General features: G+C 46.4%; 1 protein-coding gene across 3 annotated transcripts in view; it reads left to right on the forward strand.

The window, feature by feature from the left end:
* The first annotated feature begins 888 nt into the window (after positions 1-888).
* The window catches only part of SEC22A (SEC22 homolog A, vesicle trafficking protein), a 53,379-nt gene continuing 36,913 nt past the window's right edge, over positions 889-17,354 (forward strand). Inside the window, exons 1-2 of one of the 3 annotated variants that reach the window (XM_088460733.1) lie at positions 889-1,042; positions 14,984-15,106. The gene's annotated coding sequence lies outside the window, so the exon portion shown is untranslated. The remainder of the gene's footprint in view (positions 1,043-14,983; positions 15,107-17,354) is intronic. The other 2 variants (XM_088460734.1, XM_088460732.1) reach the window with 2 other exon arrangements.

A 17,354-nucleotide genomic window follows, 5' to 3' on the forward strand; every position in this document is an offset into this window, starting at 1 on the left:
TATGCCCCAGGTGTTTTTTTCATTGCAGGTGCTTGCGGCAGGCGGATTTTTCACAATTTTTTAAACTTAACTTTATCAACTTTTAAATATGCTGGCCCCCATTTTCAAGTACCCCAAATTTGCTGGGATAAGTTATTTTCTGCGAAAAAAACACCTGAATACTAACACGCGGGCACACGCGCGATACTTTTCCGCCTGCAAAACACGCGATATAGACGAAAAGTCCGGGAGGCGAAAAAGTATCGCTGGTCCGCTCAAATTGAATACGGCTATAGTGTGATGTGGGATAGTATATATAATGTACGGGATTTAGTCGTCATCCCGACGTGCGGGATGCCGACTATCTTAATACCGGCACCGAAATCCCGACAGGTCGGGATCCCGGCACCAGTATTCCGACCGTTGGCATCCTGAAGGTAAGGGGAGTAAGGTGCAAGGGGAGGGTAGCGTTAGCTAGCGGGGTTAGGCAATAGGGGGGAGGGTTAGGCATCGGAGAGGGACGGTTAGGATTAGGGTGCGGGGAGGGGGATGTTAAGTTTAGGCACTAGGGGAGGAGGTTAGTGTTAGGCACCAGGAAGGGGGAGGTTAGGTTTAGGCACTAAGAAGGATGGGTTAGGTTTAGGCACAGAGGAGGGTGGGTTAGGGTAGGGGATAGAAAAGTACTCACCGTTAGGTTTTATGGGTGTTGGGATGCCGCTGTCGGTATTCTGAACAGCGGCAACCCGACAGCCGGGATATCATACCCAACCCATAATGTACAGTGTGACATAGGGTAGTAGTATACAAGGTACAGAATGATGTAGGATAGGAGCAATATAATGTACAGTGTGTGAAATTACGTTCTATCCGTCTCTAGGTCATGTCACGCCTCAGTTCTAGTTCTACATATCACGTTAACAGCCGGAAGCTCCACCTCGATGCCGTCTCCATGGTGACCCGAGTCTCCGCTACCGGCATGCACCTGGACGGACACGTCACGAAACGGCCAGCTGCCCGGAGAAGCGGAGCCGGTACTGGGGGATTGACACGTTCCGGGCACAGGGTGTGTAACGGATATACCGTACTATGGGGGAGGAGGGAGGACAGTGCTGTGTCACCGGAGACATTAAAGAGCGGGCTGGAACTGGCCTATATTGCTGCTGACAGTGCTGCTATGGGGATAGGAGGCCTCTGTGTCCGCACTGCCAGTGCAAAGAGGGGAAGAGATACCGTACTCCCCCTCATACAGGCTACTCCCAGCATGAAGAGAGCAGGGGAAGGGGTACTGTGCAACACCCCTAAACGTCTTACATACATGTACTAAGAGTTACTTCCAGCATGCAGAGAGCGGACAAAGCCACAGTGCACCCCCTTGTACATAGAGGAATTGAGAGTTAAGGCCCCCATACACCTAGCAACGTATTGTCCAATCCTGCCACTCAGAAACGCAGACCGGCGACTATCGATGTTCCCCGATCCGTCGGAGGATCTGTGAAATAAAGGTGGCCATACATCAGCGACTGTTTGTCGCAATCCGGCGATGCAATGGGAAATGCCGGCGTTTGTGGGTGGAAACGCCGACCTACCACCTTCGATGTTCTGCGATCCGTCGCTGGATCGCGGACATTTGCCATGTTAAATGTCCCCGATTTGAAGATTGCAATAATTTTTTGATCGCGATCATCAAATCGCCGAAATCCAACATGTTGGATTACTCCGCTGCCGGGTTGCAGCATCGCGGGATCCCGGCAATCCATCGCAGATGGATGGGCCCCATTATGCATGTGAAATTTCACAGATTTGCAAATCACGATCTTATTCTGACTGTGATCGGCAAATTAGAGAAATCGAACATTTTGGATTTCACAGATTTTCAGACCTTGCATCTGTGGATCGCAGCATCGCGACAATCTGTCACTAGTGTATTGGGGCCCATCCATCTGCGACGGATTGCCACGATGCTGCAACCCAGGATCGCAGTAATCCAACATGTTGGATTTCGGCGATTTGACGATCACGATCAAAAAATGATCGCAATCGTCAATTCGGGGACATTTAGCATGGCAAATGTCCGCGATCCGGCGACGAATTGCAGGACATCGATGGTGGGAGGCCAGCGTTTCCCATCGGATCGCGACAAACAGTCACTGATGTATGGCCACCTTTAGATGGCCTTTAAGCCTAGCATGCAGATAGCGGGATAGAAGCACTATGCATCCCTTGTTTCATACAGGTACTCAGAGTTATTCCCATACTGCACAGCGAGAATGCAATGTGCATCCTCTCATACAACCACAAAGGACCTGACTCAGAGGTGAACGCAGTGCCAATGTTTGCATAGTCCTTAAAACCCTTTCGGTGCTTGCTTCATCCTAATTGGGTGGCTGCGTACTGAGAAACAGCTAAGCAATAGCATAGTCATTCCTGGGAGGTGGCCTGAAGTGTACGAAGTGATGGTCATCTCAGGGGCGTGTTATGGGAGTTTTCCGGGTGTGTTAGTTCCCACAGCCACAGCAGCTATGTTAAGTGTATTTTCAGAAGGAGATGCTGCGCCTGCCATAGGCTGGTGCCTTTGTCGATGGTGAACATGATGTGCGGTAATGGTGGAGTCTTTGTTACTAGTTGCACCATCCATGAGTATTGAAAGAGGGCATCTCAAGGCTCACACATGCTGGTACACAAGGGGTAGGCTTAAACTAGCATTTGCATATTATCACCTCTGCTTAAACTAGCATTTGCATGTTATCACCTCTGCGACCACACAAAAGTTGCAGTTGCGGCGGCATGAGTGTCCACCCCAGAATCAGGCCCAGAGTTATTCAGAGCATGGAGAGCGAGGGACTGGACACTGTAAATGTTCTCATCCAGATACTGAGATTTACTCCCATCATGTAGAACGGGGGATGATGGACTATACATTTTCTCATAGAGATACTAGGCGAGCTGGGAAATTAGTACTCTGCATCCCTCATACATTCAAAAACAGAATTGTTCCCAGCATGCAGAGCATGGACAAGGAGTTTTGTACACCCCTCTACGCTTACAGATATAGAGTCCCAGCATTCAGGCAGAATTGCTGGGTATATTCTCTCACATGTAAAGGTACTAGAAATCACATCCAATGCCCAGAATGGGCATTAGTATAGATACGAAATCTAAGAATTATTACCATCATGTAGAACAGGGCAAGGGTTCTGTGTACCCCTTCTTAAAGATGCTAAGAGTTATTCCCAGAATGCAGAGCTTGGGAAGGGGTACTGTGAATTTTCTCATTTATATACTGAGAATTACTTCCAGCTTGCAGAGTAGGGGAAAGGGCACTGCTCTCCATACATAGAAATACTGAGAATGCCAGCATGCAGAGTGAAGGTGCCCATCCACTAGACGATTAAGTTGAGCGATTGAATAACAATCGTTTGCAAAAATATCTCAAATGACCAGCAATCTGCGTGCCCGCTGATCGTTTAGACATCTATCATCGTGCAAACATGCTGGTCAACCTGACGATAACGTCAGGTTGAGCATGTTTGCAGATGATTGATGAACCTGCACTGAACGACTGCTCGGCAAGTGCTCGCTCATCACACACTGACAAACGACTGCACGTTTACAATATCGTAATCGTGCAGTCGTTTTCATGTCTGCTAGTGGATGGGCACCTTAAGAGATATCATCACTCAGATATGATAAGTCACACTTTGCATCCAGTCATTGTGTCCATTGCTTCCAACTTGCAGAGCGAAATATGGGGCTTTGTGTTTAAACACTAAAGTGGCAAGTCATCGGATAATTGCTTATGCTGGGCATACACTCTACAATTATCTGTCAGATAACTGTCTAATCTGTCTGGTGGGAAGGAAAATCTGGTCCCTTTTCTAGTGTTTGGGAGCAAATTTCTATTGTTATTTGCTCACATACATTACCAGGTTTTCATTCCAACCAGCCAGATTGGACAGATATCTGACAGATAATTGTAGAGTGTATGCTCAGCATTAGGGGTATATTTACTTAAGTGCGGGTTTTTAGAAGTGGAGATGTTGCCCATGGAAATCAATCGGATTCTAGCTATTATCTTCTAGAAGGTGCTAGTTAAATGTGAAGTAGAATCTGTTTGGTTGCTCTGGGCAACATCTCCTTTTCTAAAAATTTGCACTTTAGTAAATATACTCCCTAGTTTCATTTAGGACCCCCTCTAGCCCTGCAAAGAGCACCAACTCGATATGGCATCGATTCCACAAGTGGATGGAAGACCTCTGGAGAGATGTTGACCCATGCCTTCTGGATAGCTTCCCACAGCTCTTTGATATTTGTAGGTGCAGGATTTTGTGTGCGAATGGACCTCTCCGCCACGTCCCATAAATGCTTGATTGGGTTCGAACTTGATGGCCACACCATTCATCAGAACTCTCCAGAATGCTCCTCGAATCATATCTGGACAATTTGGAACCGATGACTGTTCATTGACCAGCTGGAATAATCCATTGATTTGGGGGTACATGAAGTCAAGGAAGGGGTGCAAATGGTCATCAAGCAATGCAACATAGATGTTACCGGTTAATGACATGTTCAGACGGACCAGCGGATCCAACCTATGCCACGCGAACACACCCCACACCATTATGGAACCACCACCACCACCAGCCTGCACTGTGCTTTGTTGACAACTGAGGTCCATTGCCTCATAGGTTCTGCAACATACCTGAACCCTACCATCAGCCCAAACTAACTGAAACCATGACTCAACGGACTACGCCACATGTTGCCAGTCCTCCAGTGTGCAATTAGTGACGTCTCAAGCCCAGGGAAGGTGCTGTGTACGGTGTCGTAGTGCTCCCATATCCCATGAAATCTGCACCGACCTGCTCGATATTTGTCTGGTGTTTCCTGCATTGATTTGGATGTGATTTAAGCCAGTGTCTCTTGTATATTACTATGTCCAATTCTGGCCAGACGCCGCTAGCCACGATTATTAATATTAAGCACCCATGGTCAGCCACTGCACTGTCCATGGTGGTCGGTCGCCTTGCCATGAGCAGCCTAGCCGGTTCAGACTGACTCACAAAATGTCAGATTACAATTGATGCAGTTTTGGTCATTTCCAAGGAGTCACAATACGGGGGTCCTGTGACTCCACCTACCATTTGCTTTACATACTGCTATCCCATGACTTTTGGCACTTCAGTGTACATACAGAATAACATGTACTAAACATTACACCCATCATACAGGGTGAGAGTAGAGGCACGGTGCATCTAATATGTGTTGAAAAATGACGTATTAATTAAATAACTTTGATGAATCACCTTTTGTAATGTCCTTCATAGTTTCCCAAATTCCGCCATTACAGTCTTGTTTTTAAGCATATCCATGCTTGAGTCCAGCTGGTTAAATCAAATTGACTAAGGTACTAATTGTCACCTGTGCTCAAGCATGGATATTCTTAAAACCTGCACTGTAATAGTAGAATTTGTGAAACTCTGTCCTATTGTAAATGTAGCTACAGAGGTCATTATCGCTTAATAGCAAGAAGGCATTCAACCTTTTTTGTTACTAAATGTGCCATCACCAACTCACGTAGTCAGAAATTCCATAGCTTATCTACACCTACGGTAAAGATTCCCTACCTGGTGAAATTGTCTTCCATTTACAGCTGATCAGACCTTGTCCTCATTACAGACCTTGGTATGAAAAGTTAAATGGCAAAAATTGTTTACAATGTAAGAATAAAGCTGTCCAGCATTTGTGGGCAACATGCAAGAGCAGCCAGCAATACCTCCCCATGTATAAGAACCAGGATGCGGTTAGATGGCTGGAACAGTCAGTGTAGTCTATAGTGGGTGATGGAGAGTGCACGGTCTCAGACACCCTCCTGTCCAGCCAGCAAGTGGTTCTGGGCAGTATCTGGGCTATTAAAAATAATCTCTGTCCAGCCAGCAAGTGGGCAGTTTCTGGCAAGATATAAAAAATTATATCTGTGTCCAACCAAATTACACTTCCCCCAACCGGCTACTTCATAATGCCACCCGGCTGGCACAATTTTCTGTGGAGACCATTGATATTTATATAAATAGTAAATTCCGGTAATTAAAAAATATAAAATGCATACACCGGCTCCATGCAGATTATCCTGCAAAACATAAACAGACATTTGTGGGCACCGTGGTAACATTTTGTAAGGACCCCTCATACCATTCACCAGTAAACAAGGTACTATCATAGGGGAAAAGAACCCTGTGGCAATTGCACCCTCTGTTACTATGGTGGTTATGCTTTTTCTTGAAGTCCCACATTTGTTTCCAGAGTGTTAAATCACTTTGAGAAACACAGACAGATTAAAACTGAGTAAAACTGCAACCATGTTTATTAATAGAACAAATACAAAATAAGATAAACCACAGCTTGAGAGCAAACAGTTGAACTAGTAGAAGTTGTGTAGGTAATAAGTTGTGCAAATCCTTATTTTTGGCCAACAATGTTGGGACTTGGGAGCTCATTCAGACCCGCTCACTAAAATGCATACTCTCGCTGCTGCCGATGGTATGCATTGTGTATGCATTGTGCGCATGCGCATACCTTAGCGAAAGTTCACAATGCATTCGCTCGCTGCGCATAGACAGCCCAGCACAGTGAGTGACAGGAGAAGCCGTTTGTAGGTGGTAACGGGCTGGCCATTAAAAAAGGGGGCGTGGAGGTGCAAACGCAGGCATGCCTGAGCATCTCAACGGCGTTTTAGAGGTGTGCATAATGAAAAGACAGCATCATAGTACACGTCACCTGGCTTGTTTTTACACTTAAGTGCTCGCAGTGCTTGCGGCAGGGTATGGTCAACCTCAAGTGCTGCGATCGCATCCAATGTTACCCGATGTACCGATGGTTGTATGCACTTCCTGGACATGACGTGCACAAGTGGGTATCTTAAGAGAGGCTGGTGGGTGTCTGCATACACTTTGTGATCGCTCTCTAAGAAATACTGGGCGTGCTAATGCATTGCTGTGCGATTGCACTGTCTGCGCAATTTGCATACATCATGCGAGCGGCTCTGAATCAGATCCTTGGTTCAGAACCTATTGGACACCCTTAATGACTAATTAAGCAAAAATTATATTTTAATTAGCTTAACTGGGCTAATAATTAAATTTTTGGGGTGAAAATGTAAAAAGTGTTGGAAAATGGGTTTAAAGTAGTAGGATATGTATTTTGGGGGGGCTATATGAATGGGACAGGTGTTTTTTGGGGTTGCAGGTGAAAGTGACAGCTGTATTTTTAAAATGTTCTAAAAGTGCACTTTTATGACACAAAAACATTCTTATATCCATTTTAATGTACTCCCAATTTAAATACATAATTTATTTTCCCCAAAAAAATATAGCTTCCTATAATTTTTTCACTGTTAGAGAAAAATTAAATAACAGCCATTTGACACAAATTAAAAACCCTAGGCCCTTTGAATATGGTCACTAAAACACTCTATTCTGATCTTAGGGTCTCATTCAGACCCGCTCGCGAGCGCAGGACGCTCGCAAGTGGGTCGATGGTACCCAAATGCGCATGCGCACGACGGAGGGAGCTCCGTTGTGCGCATGCGCGAGACCCGCATAGTGACAGCCAGGCTGGCGCTCCGGGTCTCGCACCAAAGGGGGCGTGATGTCGATGGTGAGTGACAGCACGCCCCCTTTGATGGGCGTGCTGGGGGCGTGGCTGCCAGACGGAGGCGTTCCCATGGGAACGCCTACCGTCTGGGTCCGGCCCCACTGACATCACTAGTGATGTCAGTGGGAGTGATTTTGGCTCTGATAGAGCCAAAATCACTCCAGGGCTTGCGGCAGCGAGACCCTAACGCAGGGTCTCGTCGCAAGCCCGATGGTCGCGATGGTCTTCACCATTGCGACCATCATCATGGACGCTCACATAAGCTGTGGATGGTAACCCACAGCTATGCGAGCGTCCAAGAGGTTTTGACCATCGTGACCATCAACATGGACGCTCGCATAAGCTGTGGGTGGTAACCCACAGCTATGCGAGTGTCCAAAAGGCCGCTCCAAATTTAAATAGGATGGCCCTGATTCAGAGTGAGCGCTCTGGTCAGAGCGTCCGGCTCTGAATCAGGGCCTTAGTTCAACTTTTTTGGGTGGTACAGGCAAATTCCCCCATTTTCACCTGCACTTTAATCTGCTAACGCCAACAACATTTTTTTGGGTGATTGTTGCATCGCGTCTTTTGCAATAGGATTGCATGAATGCGGCAGCCGCGAAAGAGGAGAAAAGTGACCCATTCGGGCGAACAGTGTGAAAAGTTTACGCATGCAAAAAGTTAACTTTTTCACGGCTAATTGAATTCACCCCAGAGTGCTAAAAGAAGAGCTCATCCCCCTGAATGATACAGTGGTGCTCATTGTCTGTATTAAGAACAATTGTACCTTCATTACTATGAGTGCCATTTTACTTTTCATACCAAAATCAGTTTGGCACTCTCTCAAATTAAATCTTTTTGCACAGTTTAAATCTACCCCATCTGCAGTGCAACATTTGCCAAGGTGCACAGTTAAAAGGGGGGTATCCACTTAGCGATTTCTATACCCGATTGAACGATAACGATATCGTTCATAAATCGTTTGCAAATCGCTTGCAAAAATGTCTAAAACGACCAGCGATGCGCGTGCCCGCTGGTCGTTTAGACATCCATCATCTTGCAAACATGCTGGTCAACCTGACGATTTTGTGAAGTTCAGCATGTTTGCAGAGGATTGATGACCCTACACTGAACGACTGCTCGTTCAGTGCAGGCTCATCACAGACTGACAAACGACTGCATGATTACAATGTCATAATCGTGCAGTCATTTTCAGATCTTGTAGTGGATGGGCACCTTTACTGGCTTTTTTTTTTTTGCAGAATCAGACCCCAAAATCTATCAATTTCTGTAGCGAGTTCAGTGTTGTTATCCCCACATAGCTTTGTGCAGAGATTCCCAAACCATTATGGTACAGGATATCCATGCTTGAGTCTGCATGGTTAAATCAAATTGATTGAGGCATTAATTGTCACCTGTGCTCAAGCATGGATATCCTTAACACCTAGGGGTATTTTTACTAAAGTTTGATTTTGTATTTGTGGTGTATTTTCATTTGATTTCGCACATCAGATATTTACTAGGTAAAATCGAATATAATACCGAATCCCATTCAAACTCGAATATTGTCAAAACATTGGTACTTTTATATAGAGGAACATAAGATCCCCTGATTTACTAACATTTGATTAGAAAATGTAACACAATAATAGATTAATAGCAGATAGGCGATTTTAGCTTCTAAACCTCATTCTATTCTCTAAACCTTTATTATGATGCCTATAAAACTAGAGATGACATTCGCTATGCCAATGTTTTTGCAATTGAGCAATTCTTTGAAAATTGCGCATGCATATTATTCGCACTGCGCATGTGCCAAAGTGTAATAGCAATGCCATTCCCACCGCTTTCCTTTACGCAGAGTGATTGACAGGCACCATTGACGGATGAGTACAAAAACGCAGACACGTTGTGGCTGTTTTTGGGGCATGTTGCTGGGTGCGCCTGCAAATTTATACTCAAGCAGTATGCCTCTGACGTCTCTATTCAGGCTGCCATGCTGCGTGGCCATTGATTTAAGTGAGCTGACTATTATTGGAGGATGTGCATGTGCACTGGGAATGTGTACGCAGTTCCTGTGCCTTTGCGATTGCTCTGCTGGGCGTCTACTTTTCAGGATTTTTTAATCATTTAGCAGATCCTCAACATGCACAATCGCAGCTGCAATCGCCATAGCGTCCGTCAATGAATCAGGCCACATAATAATACTGTAAAGGCTCTGTGACAGGTACAAATTACATGATTTTAGATATTTTAAAAAGATATCAAGAAACACTCAAGGATTAGCCAACATCTTTAAAAAGGGACTCTGTGGATGTAGGAATTATGGGCCGTATTCAGAGATGGATGCACTGCACATTGCTCCTGCGTCTTTGGCTTTCTCGTCCCTAAACGGTGGCAGGCTGCTGCTTAGGGGGCACTGTGTGCGACGATGCAGGACCCGTTCTGCACATATACAGAATGGGTCCTGTGCATGCGCAAGCACTCCACCATCTGAGATGTACGCAAACCAGAATTAGAGGAACCACAGCAGCTTCTTGCATGTGATATGTATTGTCCAATAGATATACATAAGGAAGTGTTTGTGGATTTGTAATTCGATTTTATATTAGATTTTATAGGTGGTCTTATGTTCGATTTTGAATTGAGCATTCAAATAGAACAAGAAACTACTAGTCAAAATCGACCAACATCAAATTTGATTTTTAAATTGAGTTCAAAATCGAAAATTAGTAAATGTGGGATTTCTTCTTCAGGTTCCATAGGCTCCATAGGGAGACCTTGGGGTATAGGTTGGGAACCAAATCCGGGCACCACGTAGTTAAAGCTTTCAGCTTCCAGGATGTATTGGGTCCACTCTACCTATAACCCTGAGCCAGAGGCACCTCAGTTTGAGTTGGTGCCCGGCCGGAGTCGGGTCACTGTTATCACAGAGGGGCTGCTGCAAGCTATTTTATTTTTCAGATTTTTTCTGATTTACGGTAGTTTCACTATCTCCGTCCGGAGCACACAGGCTGACAGAAGAAGGAGCGAGATAGGTAAGTTAAATGTGTGTGTGTCCTTTCTCCCAGACCTAGACCAGGCCATTTTGTTGGAGTGTTTAGTAAATTTCAGACAGTGGAGACAGTTGATGGGACAGAGTTTGGGAGAACCAGACTCAGTCCTTGTGCTTATTGGAATTCTCCCCTCCCATGCTACCTGGCAGGCTCCAGCATTACTGTAAGTCTCTGAATTGGGCCCTAATTGCACAGCAGCAGGAGGGATGGGGACCCTGCCTAATTTGTCAGTCCCGGGCCCCATAATTTCTGATGGCAGCCCTTGACTATATTTGTGAGGTTGGTCACATACTGTTGCATGCTGCACGTTGCCATATTTTAGGTGGAACTGTGTGTTGCATACGCTCATAGTGGGTCCCTTCAGCTAATTCTAGCGCCAGTCAGGACCAGCATGGTGCTGCTTGATATTTCCATAATAATTGTTAATCAGATATGTCTGACCAGGAAATGGAGCATACATACATACATAGCATGACATGCTATCCTGCATGTCATGTGCTGCAGGTGTGAATAAGGAGGGTTTGACTCAAGAAGGGTTATGTATAAGTGCCATCAGGTGCCGGGCACCTTAACAGACCCCCTTTGGCGGTTTTCTCTCAGACCCTGACCTCCATTGCGGATCGCCTGGAGACCCCCACTGTTGTAACCCACTTGGAGTTACCTCAACATGCCACCCTTCCCTCTCAGGGTATCCCACAGTTCTTGCAGGCTACCCCTGTGACACAGACTGTCGCTCCCTACCAGGGTTTTTCACAGTACATGCAATCCCCTCAGTAACCACAACAGCCTGTCATTTCCCTTACAAGGATTACCACGACAGCCACCCTGGGTGGATGTCTTTTCTTAGGTTTGTCCTTCTCCAACATGGTCTGAAAGGCCGTAGCTAAGAAGGCGTCTAAACGTACTGTGGTGTCTTCCCAGCCTGGTTCTGACACAGATGGGTCGTCAGACTAGGGAGAGGTGGATGTTGTGTCTGACTCCGTTTCCCTTCTTCACGAGGTGGAGCCTAAATCAAGTATTAACATCCCTGCTTTGGTGCGGTCAGGTCCATCTTAGTTATAGAGGCTGACGAACCTGCACCTAAATCAAAACACCCTCAGTTTAAGCAAGTTAAAGTGTCTTCGGCTGTTTTCCCCCTCTCTGACCAGCTGATGGATCATATGTCCTCTCCTCAGTGTTATATCCAGTTTGCTATGCCACAGCAACACTTCCAATTTCAGGATCTGCCCTTTGGACTATCCACAACTCCACCGGGGTTTACCAGAATTATGGCTATCATGACAACCCACCTTCACAGGGTATCTGACTGCTACCGTATCTGGATGGCCTCCTGCTCTTAGCAGGATCCCCAGGGGTGCTTCAAAACCATTTACAGCTAACCATTGCTTTCTTTCACAAGCACGGATGGTAATCTACTGGAAAAAGTCCTCCCTGAATCCCTCACTGAGAATGCTTCATCTGGGAGCCCTTCGGGATTCTCAGTATCAGAGAATCTTTCTGACATCAGACATGATTTCCGCTCTTCAACTTCGAGTGTGCAGATGTCTCCACAGTCGATGAGTGTCCATCCACTCAGTAATGGAGGTTCTGGAATCCACCTTCGACATGGCGGAATATGCTCAGTTTCATTCTAGGCCTTTGCAAAAACTGATCCTCTCCAGGTGGAACGGGTTTCTCCATCGGATCATGTTCAGACGATGTTGCTTTCTCCGGAGGTACGTCTGTCTATATCTGGGTGGCTACAGCCATCTCATCTAACCAAGGGTCGCCCCTTTTGGATTCCGGACTGGGTAATCCTTACAACGGACGCCAGTCTCCGGGGCTGGGGGGCAGTGACCGGTCTGCACTCTTTTCAGGGCCGTTGGACATTGGTCGAATCAACCTTGCCAATCAACATATTGGAACTTAGAGCCATCTACAGGGCCCTCTAACTGGTCCAGCACATACTTCACGGAAAACCTGTACAGGTTCAGACCGACAATGTCACAACAGTGGCTTACGTCAAGGAGGCACTTGAAGTCAGTCAGCAATGACAGAAGTTTCACACATTCTGACATGGGCCGTGGGTCACCTCCCGGCCATCTCTGCAGTGTTCATTCCGGGAGTTCTCAATTCGGAAACGGACTTCCGCAGCCATCACGATGTGCATCCCGGGGACTGGTCTCTTCACCAAGAGGTGTTTCAACTCCTAGTGAGCAGATGGGGCCTACCAGAGGTGGCCCTCATGGCCTCCCTACACAATCACAAACTGCCGGTGTACGGATCCAGAACTAGAGATACCGAAGCAACCTTCGGAGAAACATTGTCAGTGAAGTGGGCCTTCCAATTTGCGTACCTGTTCCCTCCGGTTTCTCTTCTTCTTCCTTGATTTCTTTGGAAGTTCAAACAAGGCGGCGGTACTGTCCTGCTGGTGGCTCCAGCTTGACCCAGACGTCACTGGTACTTAGATTCTCGGTGTCTCTCCATCGACACTAAGTTCCTGCTGCCTTTGGGTCCTTGCCTTTCCCCGGACCTGGATCGTCTGTCATTGTCTGCGTCCCTACTAAGGTCCAAAGGATTCTCTGGCTCTATCATCATCAGGATGCTTAGAGCGCATCAGCCAGCTTCTGCTGGGATCTACCACAGAGTGTGGCATACATTTTTCTAATGGTATCGTACCAGTAGCTACGATCCTCAAGTGTTTAGGATTTCCAGAGTCCTGGCATTCCTTCAAGCTGGGTTGGGTCTATCCCTCCGACTGGCCTCACTGACAGTGCAGGTCTCTGCACTGTCAGTATGGTTCCAATGTAGAATTGCTCCACTTCCTGGTATCCAGACCTTCCTTCAGGGTGTTCTCTGGATTCTACCTCCCTTTGTCCCCCCTTGGGGCTCCTTGGGATTTGACAGTAGTTCTTTGGGCCCTCCAGGGGCCTCAATTTGAACCACTAGTTTTGGTAGACCTTCTATGATTCTATAGCTTAGATTCTGTTTCTTATGCGTTTGCATCTGCCAGGAGAGTGTCAGAATGGGGACGATCTCTTGTGGCTCCCTCTTCTGGATATTTCACTACGACAGAGCTGTGAGTCGCACTCGTCCTCTGTGTCTTCCTAGGGTGGTTTCTAAGTTCCATATTATTCATTAACTTATTGTACTGGCCTTTCAGTCACCAGTCCTCTCGGCAAGTGAAGCTTCATTGGCTGTGGTCCGTGTTCTCAGGATTTACATGGACCGTACCAGTTCCTCCCGGATATCTGAGTTAATATTTGTGCTCTATGGATTTCACATGGAAGGATGGCCTGCCAATGATCAAACATTGGCTAGATGGCTTCGTATTACTATCTCAGAGGTTTACACACAGGAAGGCCTTCCTGTTTTCCGGCTTCTGTTAATGCTCATTTTACTCTGTCTGTGGGCGGCTCACCGTGGCACCTCGGCTGTTCAGCCTTGCAAAGGCGGCCACGTGGTCTTCCATCCAGACCTTTCTAAGGTTCTATACTTTAGATACCTTTGCCTCTCTTGATGCTTCCTTTGGGCGCCGGATTCTCTAAGTGCAGGAGTGTCCCACCCTTAAAAGGACTGCTTTGGGACATCCCCAAGGTCTCCCTGTGGAGCCTATGGACCCTGAAGAAGAAAAGGAGAGTTATGGTAAGAATTTACCTTTGTTAACTCTTTCTTCAAAGTCCATAGGGTCCACTGGGCACCCGCCCAGACACACCTGGCTTCATATGGGTTATGTTACTGGTCATCGGTTTCCCGTCTCCTTCTCTGTGAGTGTGGTTCTTGAGTGTTCCAGTCTTCTTTCTCTCACTCTTTCCTACTCTGGCCTTTGGCTACTTACAAACTGAGGTGCCTCTGGCTGGGGGACTGGGTTATAGGTAGAGTGGACCCAATGCATCCTGGGAGCTGAAAGCTTTAACTATGTGGTGCCTGTATTTGGTTCCCAACAAAGGTAAGTTCTTACCATAACTCTCATTTTTGACAGTGAAAATAAATGTTTATTTGATTTCAGATGAGTTAAATCTACTATATAAAAGTGAAAATTTGGCCTTCTGTCTGTCTTTCTATACAAATCTACAGTTTACAACCCAAGATCGTGAAATTTTAAATATGAACTTATTAAAACACGGCGGAGGCAGCTAAAAAATTTTTAAATCAAAATTAATTACTGTTCATTTTTAATTAATTAAAAACCACAATTTTTGCATAGCATTCACTCTCTACAGGTCAGGTACGTAATTAGAAAAGGATTTAGCTTATCTAATATTTTTTCTTTTCTATCTCTACTATCTACTATATAAAAGCGAAAATTTTTCCTTCTGTTTTTCTATACAAATCTACAGTTTACAAGCCAAGATCTCTCATGGTTCTACATTTAAAACACCAAAGAAGAATAAGAGCATTGTCCTGTTTGGTTTATTGTTAGATGCAGATTTGGACACCATTCTTCTTGGGCCATATGCAAGGTTAATAATTTGATTTTATAATATGCATTTTGTTACATTCTAAGAAATTATGGAATTTTATTCTGTAGCATAATCTAAGTCTCTGAACATCATTTACTATGGCCCTCGCGTGGAGTTTGCAGAACTTTTTAAATGCTGTATGAATTTATAACCACTATTGATTAGGGATGAGCGGGTTCGGTTTTCAGAGAACCGAACCCACCAGAATTTTGGGGATCTGAGGCAATCCGAGCCAAGCTCTGATATCCTTGCCTGCCCCGGCTCTCAGCGAATCAGCATTAAGGCCATTTAATATGCACACAGGAAGCAAAAGAAGATGGCGCCGCCATTCCTCCGCTGCCTGACACTGCCGGCATCCCCCGCTGCCGACACTGCCGGCACCCCCACTGGCAGCATCCCCCGCTACCGACACCCCTGCACTGCTGTGCCACGTACTGAAGACACCGTCAGTGACCCCCACACTGCCGGCACTCCCATAGTGAGGACACCACCAGCACCCCTGCACTGCCAACACTGTCAGCACACATGTGCTGAGGACACTGCTGGCACATCCGCTCTGCCAACTTCGCCGGTACCCTTCACTGAGGACACTGCCAACACTGCCATTCCACATACTGAGGACACCGTCAGCAACCCCCGCACTGCTGACACAGCCAGCAAACCTGCACTGCTGGCACCCCCACAATTCTGACATCGCCGGTACCCTTCACTGAGGACACTGCCAGCACCGCAGCACTGCCATCCCATGTACTGAGGACACCGTCAGCAACCCCCGAACTGCCGGCACTCTCACACTGAGGACACCACTGGCACCCCTGCACTGCCGACATTGTCAGCACACATGCAATAAGGACACCGCTGGCACCCCTGCTTTGCCGGCATCCTGCACTAAGGACACTGCCAGCACCCCGCACTACTGCCCCACGGATTGAGGACTCCGTCAGCGACCCCGCACTGCTGCTACTCTGACACCGAGGGCATCCCTGCACAGCCAACACTGTCAGCACACCTGCATGGAGAACACCGCTGGCACCCCCGCTCTGCCGGCACTATGCACTCAGGACACTGCCAGGGCCCCCACTCTGCCAACACCGCCACACTGCCAACACTGACGGCACTTCCGCATTGACGACACCACTAGCACTCTCGCATTGAGGACACCGCTAGCACCCCGCACTGCCGACACTGCTGTCACAGTAAGTGCACTATTGGTGTATCCAACCCACACTGTATAACACACTGTATCTGTGTTGGAACTTGGAAGCTGAACTGCCACATGTTGGTGCCGCCCACTGAGTCACTTGTCAGCCAGCTAGCTGGATGCAACCTTTTGGCCTTAACTAGATGAAAAAAATAATATTGTGAGGTGGTCAACATTGATTGGAAATGACTGGAAATAAATGTTATAGAGGTTAATAATACTGTAGGAACAAAACAGGCCCATTTTATGTGATTTTAGCTGTTTTTATTATATTTAAAAAAAAATCTGATCCAAAACCGAAAAACAAAACACCAAGGAAAAAAATCCAAAACCAGATTCAGATCCAAAACCATGGGAGATCCAAATCCAAAACACGAGGGTTGGCGCACATCTCTACTATTGATATTAAGCCATGCTTATGAGTCTGAATATGGTAAAAATTGCTATCTGCATCCATGAGGAGAGATCCATCTGATTTAGAATCAGGCCCATAAAGATGGCGACTATACTGGGATGCAAAAACGCAGCTCTGCAGCACAAATTTTTATTAATACTTGCTCATGCGTGAGCTTACACAACTAGATGGTGCCAACAGTGGCGACCAAACTGTTTTGTCTACCTCCTTGGTTGCTGGACCGCACTATGGAACGCACAGAGGCTACTTCCGGTTCATTCCTTTGTCAGCCCCTGAAGGGTAAAACCGATTTGGATGAATTTTATACAACGTGGAGACCCTAAATGCCGGAAACAGCTGCACAAGGACCTGGAAGTAGTTGCTGTGCATTTCATTGTGTGATCCTGCAACCAGGAAGTACATAGTCATCCTGGTATCAGAGCAACAAAAGCTATTGGCCGGGTTTACACTGTACACCCAACAAATTTTGATTGCTTCTAACTCGTAATTTTATCTCTCTTCAAGCTTTCATGAATATCCTCCATAGTGACCCAAGACTATGGGCTAAATGTAGTAGACTGCAAGCCTGAGTCGCTGCGGGAATACATGCAAGTATGCCCGTATTTTTAAAGCAGCAAGCATGATAAAGGCAA

This window comes from Taudactylus pleione, unplaced genomic scaffold (genome assembly GCF_031769625.1).
Source record: "Taudactylus pleione unplaced genomic scaffold, aTauple2 ptg000977l, whole genome shotgun sequence".
Lineage (NCBI taxonomy): Eukaryota > Metazoa > Chordata > Amphibia > Anura > Myobatrachidae > Taudactylus > Taudactylus pleione.